This window comes from Dermacentor variabilis, chromosome 3 (assembly GCF_050947875.1).
Source record: "Dermacentor variabilis isolate Ectoservices chromosome 3, ASM5094787v1, whole genome shotgun sequence".
Taxonomy (NCBI): domain Eukaryota; kingdom Metazoa; phylum Arthropoda; class Arachnida; order Ixodida; family Ixodidae; genus Dermacentor; species Dermacentor variabilis.
The window spans coordinates 154,171,452-154,181,807 of NC_134570.1; positions in this window are offsets into that span (position 1 = coordinate 154,171,452).

Genomic DNA, 10,356 nt, shown 5'->3' on the forward strand with positions numbered 1-10,356 from the left:
TCCGACACAAACAGTCACTAGATTTTAGGTTGTTCTTTTAAATAAAACAAACCTTGTCAGATTTCGTGCAGTGGTTGCCGAGAAAGACGAATTCTCCTTTTACATTTATTTAGATAGGAGCACCCGGGCTGAAGCTTCCTCTTAAGTGTAGTGAGAATTTGTTTTTGTGCATTCTCTTTCTGTCACTTTGTTTTTATAGAAACAAATTAACTAACATTCCAACTATTACAAACTTCATTTGTTCACCATAAAGGTGGAAAAATTATAAATGACGCGCCCTGGGCAGCCAATCGTATAGCTCGTCCTACTGACATCAATTGGGTGATTTACGTCATATGGGTAGGGGCAGCTGAAAATTGCGCCGAGCAGTTTGCTGAGATCGGCAGCGATGTACATTTTTAACACCGTATAATGAATCACACGCTTTACGCGGAACACTTAGAAGCGTCAATTAATGATCAGAAGGACCTACTCCAGCGACTCAGTACGTTTGAACAAAATCGACAAAATTGTTTCAGGGTCCCTTTAAATATTGAAGCTTACGCCGTAATAAGGCGCCGAAACCTTCAGAATTCAGTCTCCTGTGCACGCTCTCAGTGACCCGCGGTGACAAAGGGAAGAACAAGGTGAAGAAGCTGCCAGCTGCCGGACTGTTGCACTTCAATCTCAGATGTGTTGTAGCCGCTGAACTTTCGATAACACTATCGCTTTAGGAACCCACAAGGGTGAGATTAACCGTTTAATTTTAGAGGCTGAGCATATGGATGCACTTGTGGAATCGTGCATAAGCAATCCATCAGGAGCGTTGTTGCCTAATGAATTAATTTCCAGTGGCAACGATGATAATACGTTACGGAGCATATTTGTTCAGTATGTTTTATGGCTACGATTTTTTCCTCTGTTATAGAGCTGGCTACTTCCACCTGATAACTGCAGCGGTGGACGTTAGGTATTGTTACGGGGGAATATATGTATTTACAATATATGCAGTTACGAGGTTGTAGCTCAGTAGTCAGGGTAACACCATGTACCGATCGTCGAGACACTTCAACCACCTGTTCACCTCACAACGTCCTTTTGTCCACAACGGCACAAACTCGTACATGACATTAACCCCCAGCGGCACAAGCATCGTCTCGGTGCTTCCTAGGGTGTCGAATCAGTGTGCGAGTTATAGGGCTTTTGTCGTAAAACGTGCACGATATCGGTTCTTGGTGGGGTTGAAGACGTCGAAGTCAAAGGCGATATCTCATATGTGAGGCTGGTGACTTGGTGAAGAACTCGGTATGGCCCGACGTATTCCGGTAGCAGTTTTTCGAAAAGGCCGACGCAACGGGAGGGTAGCGAAACCAAGACAAGTGACCCAAGGCTGAAATGAGCGTCCCGACGACGACTGTAGTAACGGTGCCTTTGGCTAGTCTGAGACTCGAGAAGACTGTCACGGGCAATGCGACGTGTTGTGGCCGCGCGAACAATGGCGTCGTGAGCATAGAACATGGTAGTGGTGGAATCGGAAAGGAGCGACAAGTCAAGGCAGGAGTGGGTCACGGCCATAGAGTAGATAGAGCGGAGAATAACCAGTAATATCGTAACGCGACGAATTGTACGCAAACGTCTCGAAGGGTAAGGTGCAGTCTCAATCCCGGTGATCATCGGACACGTACATGGAGAGCATGTCGGGGAGTGTACGGTTGAGATGCTCGCTAAGTCCGTTTGTCTGTGGATGGAAGCCGTCGTGAACTCGTTGGACGTGGAGCAAGAGCAAAGAAAGTTGTCAGCAACCTTAGAAAGAAAACAGCGGCCTCTATCTGTGAGTAGCTGGCGTGAGGCACCATGATGTAGGATAACTTCATGAAGGAGAAAATCAGCCGCATCAGTTGCGCAGCTCGTAGGGAGGGCCTGTGTTATGGCATAACGCGTGGTATAGTCCGTGGAGCGGCCACCCACTTGCGTGGAACAAGCCTGGAACGGCCACCCACTTATTGCCCGAGGATGAAGTTGGAAATGGGCCAAGGAGGTCCAGGCGGACGCGGTAAAATGGCTTCCTGGGGATATCTATAGGCTGAAGGTGCCCAGCGGGAGACAATGGTGGCTTCTTGCGGCGTTGGCAAAGTTCGCAGGCAACGACGTAACTTCGAACAGAGCGATATAGCCCAGGCCAGAAAAATCGCCTGCGCACACGGTCGTACGTACGGGAGACACCCAAATGACAAACGGTAGGCACATCGTGTAACTGTAAGAAAATTTTCGAGCGCAGATGCTGGGGAATGACGAGAAGCAGTTCAGCACCATGTGGATTCATATTGCGTCGGTATAAGGTCCCGTCCTGGAGAACAAACATACAGAGGGCAACGACCTGTTGCTCCGAGGTAAGGCGTTCGTTGATGAATCGCGAATATGGGTCACGATGCTGGTCGTCGGCGATGCGTGAGAAGTTAGAGATCAACAAAACGCAGGTATCTGAATCGGTTTCGGTGACATCGGGAGGGTCGACAGGATAGTGGGAGAGGCATTCGGCGTCCTTATGTAGCCGCCCAGATTTGTAGGACACGGGAAAGGTGTACTTTTGCAGGCGTAAAACCCAACGGCCAAGACAGCCTGTCGGGTCTCTGAGTGAGGATAGTCAACATAAGGCATGATGATCTGTCACGACGGTGAAATGCCGACCGAACAGGTAAGGGCGGATCTTAGCAATGGACCAAACAAGGGACAAACATTCAGGTTCTGTTATGGAGTAGTTGCGCTCTGGTGCTGGAAGAAGACGGCTAGCGTACGCGATCCCGCGATTGGTGTCCCGCTGTCGTTGAGAAAAGACAGCGCCAATGCCATGGCCGCTGGCATCAGTGAGAACTTCTGTGTAGGCATGCGGATCAAAATGACCAAACAGGGGGGGATTGATAAGGCGACTGATAAGCGTTGAAAATGCTGGAGCCTGGTCGAGTCCTCCCCCCCCCCTCCGCCCCAAAAAACAGTGGTGTCCTTTTTGTGGAGGTCTGTGAGACGACCAGCGATTTAGGCAAAGTTCTGGATAAATCGCCGAAAATAGGAACACAGCCTTAGAAAACATCGGACATCGGTAGAAGAACGTGGAAGTGGAAATTCACCAACAGCACGAACTTTATCAGGATCAGGCTGGACGTCTGCAGCGTCAACCAAGTTTGCAAGTACTCCCATTTGGCGGTGGCCGAAATGGCATTTGGCAGAATTGAGTTGTAGGCCAGCTCGTCGAAAAACAGCAAGGATAGCTGAGAGTCGGTGGAGGTGGCTCTCAAACTTCGGTGAAATAACAATGACGTCATCAAGGTAGCAGAGGCACGTGGCCCATTTGAATCCGCACAGAAGGGAGTCAATCATGCGCTCGAAGGTAGCAGGGGCATTGCACAGTACGAAGGACATCACGTTAAATTGTTAGAGACCATCTGGGGTGACGAAGGCGGTCTTTTTTGCGATCTCGTTCATCCACTGCGATTTGCCAGTAACCAGAGCGCCAATCAAACGACCAAAAATAACTAAGCAGTCCATGCAAATAAGCAGTCCAGCGCGTCATTTATATAGCATGGCTTGGTTTTGAAAATAAAGACTTGTTACAATAGCGCTGTATATGTGTAATTTATATGGGGGGTGGTATACCTTCTGGTGTACATGTGTGCGCTTCAACTTGCTCGCGAAGGATGATCTCGTTTTCTAAATGTACCGCCGACGTACTTTCGGTGCCGTGTACATTAGCATCAGCATGCCTATACGACAGATTGGCCGATAGAGTACAAGCATAGGTGGGAAAAATAAATAATACTTGCTGAGATCACTTACAAAATATACTATTTTTGCGTAAGGCTCTCTCGAATTCCGTTTCAACAAAAGTCTACAACGGCGCGCTCACTAAGATTCACATTCTTTCAAAGTTCTACTCAGCAGCATTCACTCACATACATGTGATTCCTGTCATGCGGGTTCATTCGGGCTCAGACTCGTCAAAATTCTTCTCAGCCTGGCTCACTCGCACTCAGACTCATCAAAATTCACTCATCCGGGCTGACTCGGTCTCCTACACCTAGATTTTATCAAGCTTCCTGAGAATCATGGGCCGGCCAGCGCCTCAGCGAGTCGACTTATCGGTATAATAGATATGTGGACGTCGCTTATGAACTTATGAATTAAGATATCAACTCAAGGGCTTGCTGCCTGAACTGTGACCCGACCACTTCAGCCAGCCCATCATGAATCTCATTTGTGGCACATTAGACAATATTACATGGTTACCTGCTTTCATCACGTAGTTGACATCTAGGGGAGAAAAAGCTGTCTATTGAAAAACGGAGTTATTAAGGGAAAATGAGGCATCCACCCAATCGTAGCAACCGCTACAATGAAAACCGATACGGGTTCCTCGAAAGAAAAGCCTTCAATCTGAAGAAAAATGTGTCCTTGTCTCATTTTTCCTTAATTAATTACTTCTGTTAACCTTGCTGGTTTCCGCAGAACTATGACGTCGAAAAAGAGATTGTTTAGCCAGCTTAGATTTGTCTACATGTTACTCCGTTCCAGTCCAGGTTGAGACGAAGGGAAATTAAGGCCTTAGAAGAAAGTGAGCAGAAGAAACGAAGCAAAATCCGCGGACGCCTACGCCATTCACATGAGCTGTGAATGCGAAAGCGTTAATGTCCAATTGAACGCCGCTGAGCGGTCCTCCAAGTTTGGCGCTGCGAGTCATGTTTTTGAGCTTTACTGCGGGGTATGTTATCGAGTTAAACAATAAATTGGCGCGTGTTATTTTTCTTTTACACTTACTACGTTCGCGTCGTACTAGGTGGTTTGGTATTTTGATAAGCGAGTCGAATTCCAACCAAGGGGCAGTGCGCATGTACACATTCTGTTACGGTTGAATGCGGTGCCTGATGAAGAACTCGGCCTGCAACTGCAAGCCTCCACGGAGCAGCGCGGACGAAACGGAACGCCTGATGGGGCGATAGCGCGCCAGGTATTGCGTGTGGGGAGAGAGCGATGCTGCGACGTGCCTCTCCTGACGTGCTCGTTTTGCATTTAGTTTCATTTTCATTTTATTGCCGTAAGGATCTTCTAGTAGGGGTATTACGTAAGTGGTGGGGATACACCATATAGAAACAAGTGCTACAATGCTTTCAATTCAGTAAATGACAGGTTGTTACATGATGAAAATATTGTGAAGAGCCGGTGACGGCAGCGACTTGAAGAAGGGCATTCCAGTCTTTAGAAGCTCGGTAGAAAAACGAGGCTTGAGATGTGTGTTTGTGTGCGAATGCGTTTGTGCTACCTGCAGGGGATGGTCAATGCGTTTAGACCGGCCCCATGGAGGGACAATGTATGGTAGGCGATTAAGCGTCGAATAGTAGAGCCAGTGGAAGAAAAGGAGGGTGGCAATGTGGCGACGAAATTACTTCATTAAACGAAGTGACACCTAAGTATTCGTAACATTCTACTTATTCTACGGTGACTTTACCAGTCCGATAAGAAAAGTGAAGCAGGCAATGACGACGGGTAAATGAAAGAAGCTTGCATTTATTAGAATTGAGTGTCATCAGCCAAAGATCATACCATTATTTTACGTGCGCGAGGTCAAATCGATGCTGCATTCCTTCGCTCCCCTACTTCGTCTGCGGTGTACTGGCATGGACGGCCACGTTTCGCATCTGCCGAGGTTGCGGCCCCAGACTGTGGATGCTTCAGACTCAATAATGGCACGAGCTGCACGAGCAAGCAAGGAGCAGCTTGCGGTCCCTAGGCCGCATGCCACCGAAGTCATGCGCTACCAGAGTTCGAAGAAGCAGCAGCGGCCACCGAGGCTGGCAGGCGTCCGCAGCAGCGGACGCCTGCCCAGTGGGGGTGAGGGAGAGAGAAACGGACCGGCGCATAAACCTGCTAGATATAAGGCCTGTGCACTCTATCCGATCACGTAACTTGGACGAAAATTTATATCGCTAAATCCCGCGTAACGAAAGCAGTGACGTTAAAATTTTGGTCCAAGTAGCATGATGTCATAAGCACAGTGCACAGGCCTACTATCTAGGAGGCGCTGGTTTAGCCCAGTGGGTAAAACCCCCTCAATTTCCAAAAGTAGCTCCATTCTTAGATTTTTCCGCCACCCCGCTCTCCCCAGCGTTTGCTCCTTGGAGCCTCCTGTCGCCCCAGCCTCCTTCGCTCCCCCATTGGCCAATTCATGTCACGTGGAAGCCACGTGCGTTTTTGTGTATTTTTTCTTTGCAGTGCGCTCCGACGGCCATTTCCGAGCCAACGCGACAAAAGTAGGCGCAAACGGATTTATCGAGTGTGTTAGCGGACCAAATAAAGTGGGCTAGGGACGAGTAGGAGGAGTAGATTTTAGTGAAAAGAAAGGAGGAGAGGTCGGCCTGGAGAGCGTGTCTCTAGCCTGCTACTCCTCACTGGGGAAAGGGGAAGTGGGAAATACACGGAAAGGTAGGTGGCGAGTGATTATGTTATGGTACACTGAGCTACTACGTATACACGTTGTCCAATATGCGGATGGGCACTATAGACGTAATACACGCAAGAGTAATCTTGTCCACACAAAAAGTAATCTTGCCCCAAAATCTCATCGCGTAAACACAATTTCGCAATGACTGCACGTCTCACAGGTTCTAGAGGCGATTGTCTAAACCACTCTCACTTAGGACGTTCAAAAGTGATTTCTTGGCCCGTTGGGCACAGTCAACTCTTCTCCACGCGTCCAAAAGCTTTTCTTCCGAAAAGGGGCGGCAGTCCAAGCAGCCAACAGTAGACTTCGGTGTTCTTCATTCGACCGAACATGTTCGCAATATCCATACCTGTAAGCAATGTATGATAACGGGAAATGCTTGAGCCCAGCAAACGGCATTTTCGACTTCTGCGTTATTCCAGGGATTGACAGTCTCACCGTTGGCTCTGCCATCGTCCAGAGTGGAACTTCGGATATGTCATACGGTTCGAAGTCCGACGGCAATAAGTCTTGCTGCGCCAACACTGCCTCAGAGTAGGCAGCGACAGGCCGTATGCTTGTGTCGTTCGTGAGTGGATGATTCCTCTGTCTTGTCAGTAGCCTTAGATGCACTCGCAATGGCTCATGTTGCAGATAAACTCGAGCTGGGCACGCACGTTCCTCTGATATAGTGCCCTAAGTAGACGCACGTCGTGGTAGTCCTAGGCGAATTCTCAGTGAGCGAGCATGAGCACTTTCAAGTGTGCATAAAGCAGTTGTACTAATCCGAAAAAGTACAGGCGCACTGTAGCGGAGGTAGCCAACAAAAAGTGCCTGGTAGAGCTGTAGAAGAGATGATTTGGATGGGGCCCATGATTTTCCAGACATATGTCGAATGATCTGAGTAAAGCTGTTCAGCTTTTTTCTTAATCCAGATATGTGCTTCGACCAAGATAATTCGCAGTCGATGATGACTCCGAGAAACTTGTGGTGGATTACCGAAGGTGTAATCTTCCCATCAATCATAACGGGGTAGCAGGTCATTGACTTCCGTGTAAATACTATGGTTACGCTTTTTTGCTGGTGAGAGCTGCAGTCCTCGATTGTTAAGGTATGTCGACGTTATTGACACCGCGCGCTGCAGCTTCGTTTGCACTTGCAAGCGCGTCAAGCTCGTGGTCCATATACAGATGTCATCTGCGTACACGGAGACCGAGACTTTGCCTGCGTGTTCTTTGACAGGTGCAATGAGAACGACATTAAAGTTGGGCTCAATGCACCTCCTTGAGAGACGAGGAATTTATGTTGACAATCGTCAGTTACAGCGCACACATAGACCAGGGGCAAAAAAGGACGATGAAGACAAGCGCTGTAGCGCGAAGACAAGAGCGAAGACAAGTACCCAAACCTTGCTTCAGTATATTTATTGTGACGCCGTGCTGCTGCACTTTCGGTTGCGGCAATCGACAAGGCGAAAGCAAAAGTCTTTTTTTGAGCATCCGGTGAGCGCAAGGCAGAGAGAAAAGCGTGTATGCATAGCGTCGGGCAGGATGACTTCAAGGTCGTTGCAACAAACGCACGGCTTTGTGAAATGCCACGGTTCTTCATTAATTCTTCTTGTGAACATAGTTTACACCTGCCACTTTAAAAAAAGTGCTTGCGTATGTGTCCATGCTATGCGCAGTTTTTAGCGAGCTTAAGTTTACTTTTTTCTAATGTGCTCGCTTTGATTCACAATAGTTTTGTTTTGCCACGAAAGTGCTCGCATCCGCAGCAGGCGTGTGACATAAACGCGACTTTATTCAGGCAATTATTTTTTCAGCTCCACCAGAAGTTAGCACATCATCGACGCTTTTGCGAGGCTCACTAAGGCTTACGAATATAGTTGTTTAGCTTGAATGTCTGCCCGCATGTGTTGGTTTGGTTGGCCGTGCTTAAGATTGTTAACGTCCCGAAGCGACTAAGGCTATGAGGGAGGTAGCAGTGCATGGCTACGGATAACTTTATTTAGGTCACCTGGAAATGGTGTAATGTGCCCTTGGATCGTACAGTACACGGGCCGGTAAATTCCTGGTTGGCATCCCGTAATTCTCCTCCAACGGGGGCAGTAGCGCTGCGTGAGATGTTGATGTCTGGGCGTGATTGTATTTCTTTATTAGATTTGATTTACTAGTTATAACATTCCTGTCATTATTTCGTATTATTGACGACGCCTACAGGCCACCAAATCACCAACGGGAACACCAAAGCTAGAAACTGGGCTGGTCCTTGGGTTGGGGCTCGGCTATGCCTGTGCGTGCCAGATGGGTATAATATCGGTATATAACAATTTTGTATGCGAACACCGCCTGCACCGCCTGTTTTATTATAATCTCAGGGGTTTTCTTGAGGCCTCCGTTAGCGGTTACATGTGCTTACGAAAAAGGCGCCCCGCGACTTCTGCAACTTATCGCGCCCGTGCGAGGAGAACTACGGAACGCCAACGAGGAAACTGCCCATGGGCCTCTTGCACTTCGCCTCTATCCCGGCTGCTGACGGACGCGTCCTCGGTATCGGAGGGATGAGCAGCGGCTACTCGCACGTTTTCGGTGCAGGATTATTATAGCAGAGAGAGGCCGCAAAGGATCACAGGGCCCCTGATAGGAATTAAGATTTTTACTGCTTAACGTCAACATTTATATGCGTCCGATTAGGTAAATGGGTATCGCATGCGTCATGTGCGCGTTACGTTGCCTTCCATCTCCTGCGACAAATAATTTCGCAGTTTTCGATTATGGAATGCGGACGGAGTTGCAGTAAAGCTGCGCGTGGAGCGGTTATGTAAATTTGCATCCCTGTAGTAAGACAAGAATTGGTGCATCTGTTGCAACTTGCTTTCATAATTACTATTCATTTTAAGGGGAGGGAAGAAGAAGAAGAAACGAGAGAGTGCGTCAATATCTGCGTCTCCTGCTTCTCTACATGATTAAGGTTGAGAACTTGCTTCAATCTTGAAGATGTCGGTACCAATCGACGGCTAAAGTTGCAAGGATTTCGCCGATACCAAGTTTTCAACGGTGGTTGGACATTTTCCCAATCGCTCGAGGACTTTTCTGTGCGACCTCTGCCCGGCAGAGGCTCGGCGGGCTCAGCGCGGTTCCGCACGCTCAAGCCACGATGTCTACAGCTATGCAAATCACCGTTGAGGGTCAGGATATCTCTCCCGACGAAGTCAATGAAAGCGCTGGGTGGACCACGGCATTACACAGGTGAAAACCCATCATCCAGGACCCGCTTGGGCAGGGCGGCCGAGTCACCGACATGCGACGTGGCGGGAATAAAAGCCAGGCTACGGCGAGTGTCAAGACACGGCTAATGACTGCTTCGAGATTGCCTCGCCTGCCGAAAGAACATGTTCGAATCATAATCCGTCACCGTGGAGGACTGGACATCAAGAAGATGGGCCACTTCAGAGTTGCCCAAGCCCTCACTGCCGCTGCTAGACTTACGGAAGCGGATACGGCGGAGGATATTATATGTCCGAACATGGTTCAAAACATATTGGTGGCAAGCACGCCATCAAAACGCAACGCCATGGCCTACGCCCATGTGAAAGCTATACTCATTGGACAAGTGAGTACGTATATCGCAGCCCCCGAAAACTCATGCAAGGGAGTTATTCGTGACATTGATCCCACAATCGATCGAGAGGAGCTCAAACGCCTCATTATTGAACCCAAGAATCCAAGCGCCCTCGAGGTGAGACGAATCAAGAACACAAGCACGGTAGTCATCCTGTTTGATGGACTCAATGTCCCGGACTACGTAAAATGCGGTCCCAGTTTGATCAAATGCTCACTCTATCGCAGACAAACTGACGTTTGCTATGCATGTGGAAGCTTGGCCATAGAGCTGACGTTTGCCCAGCC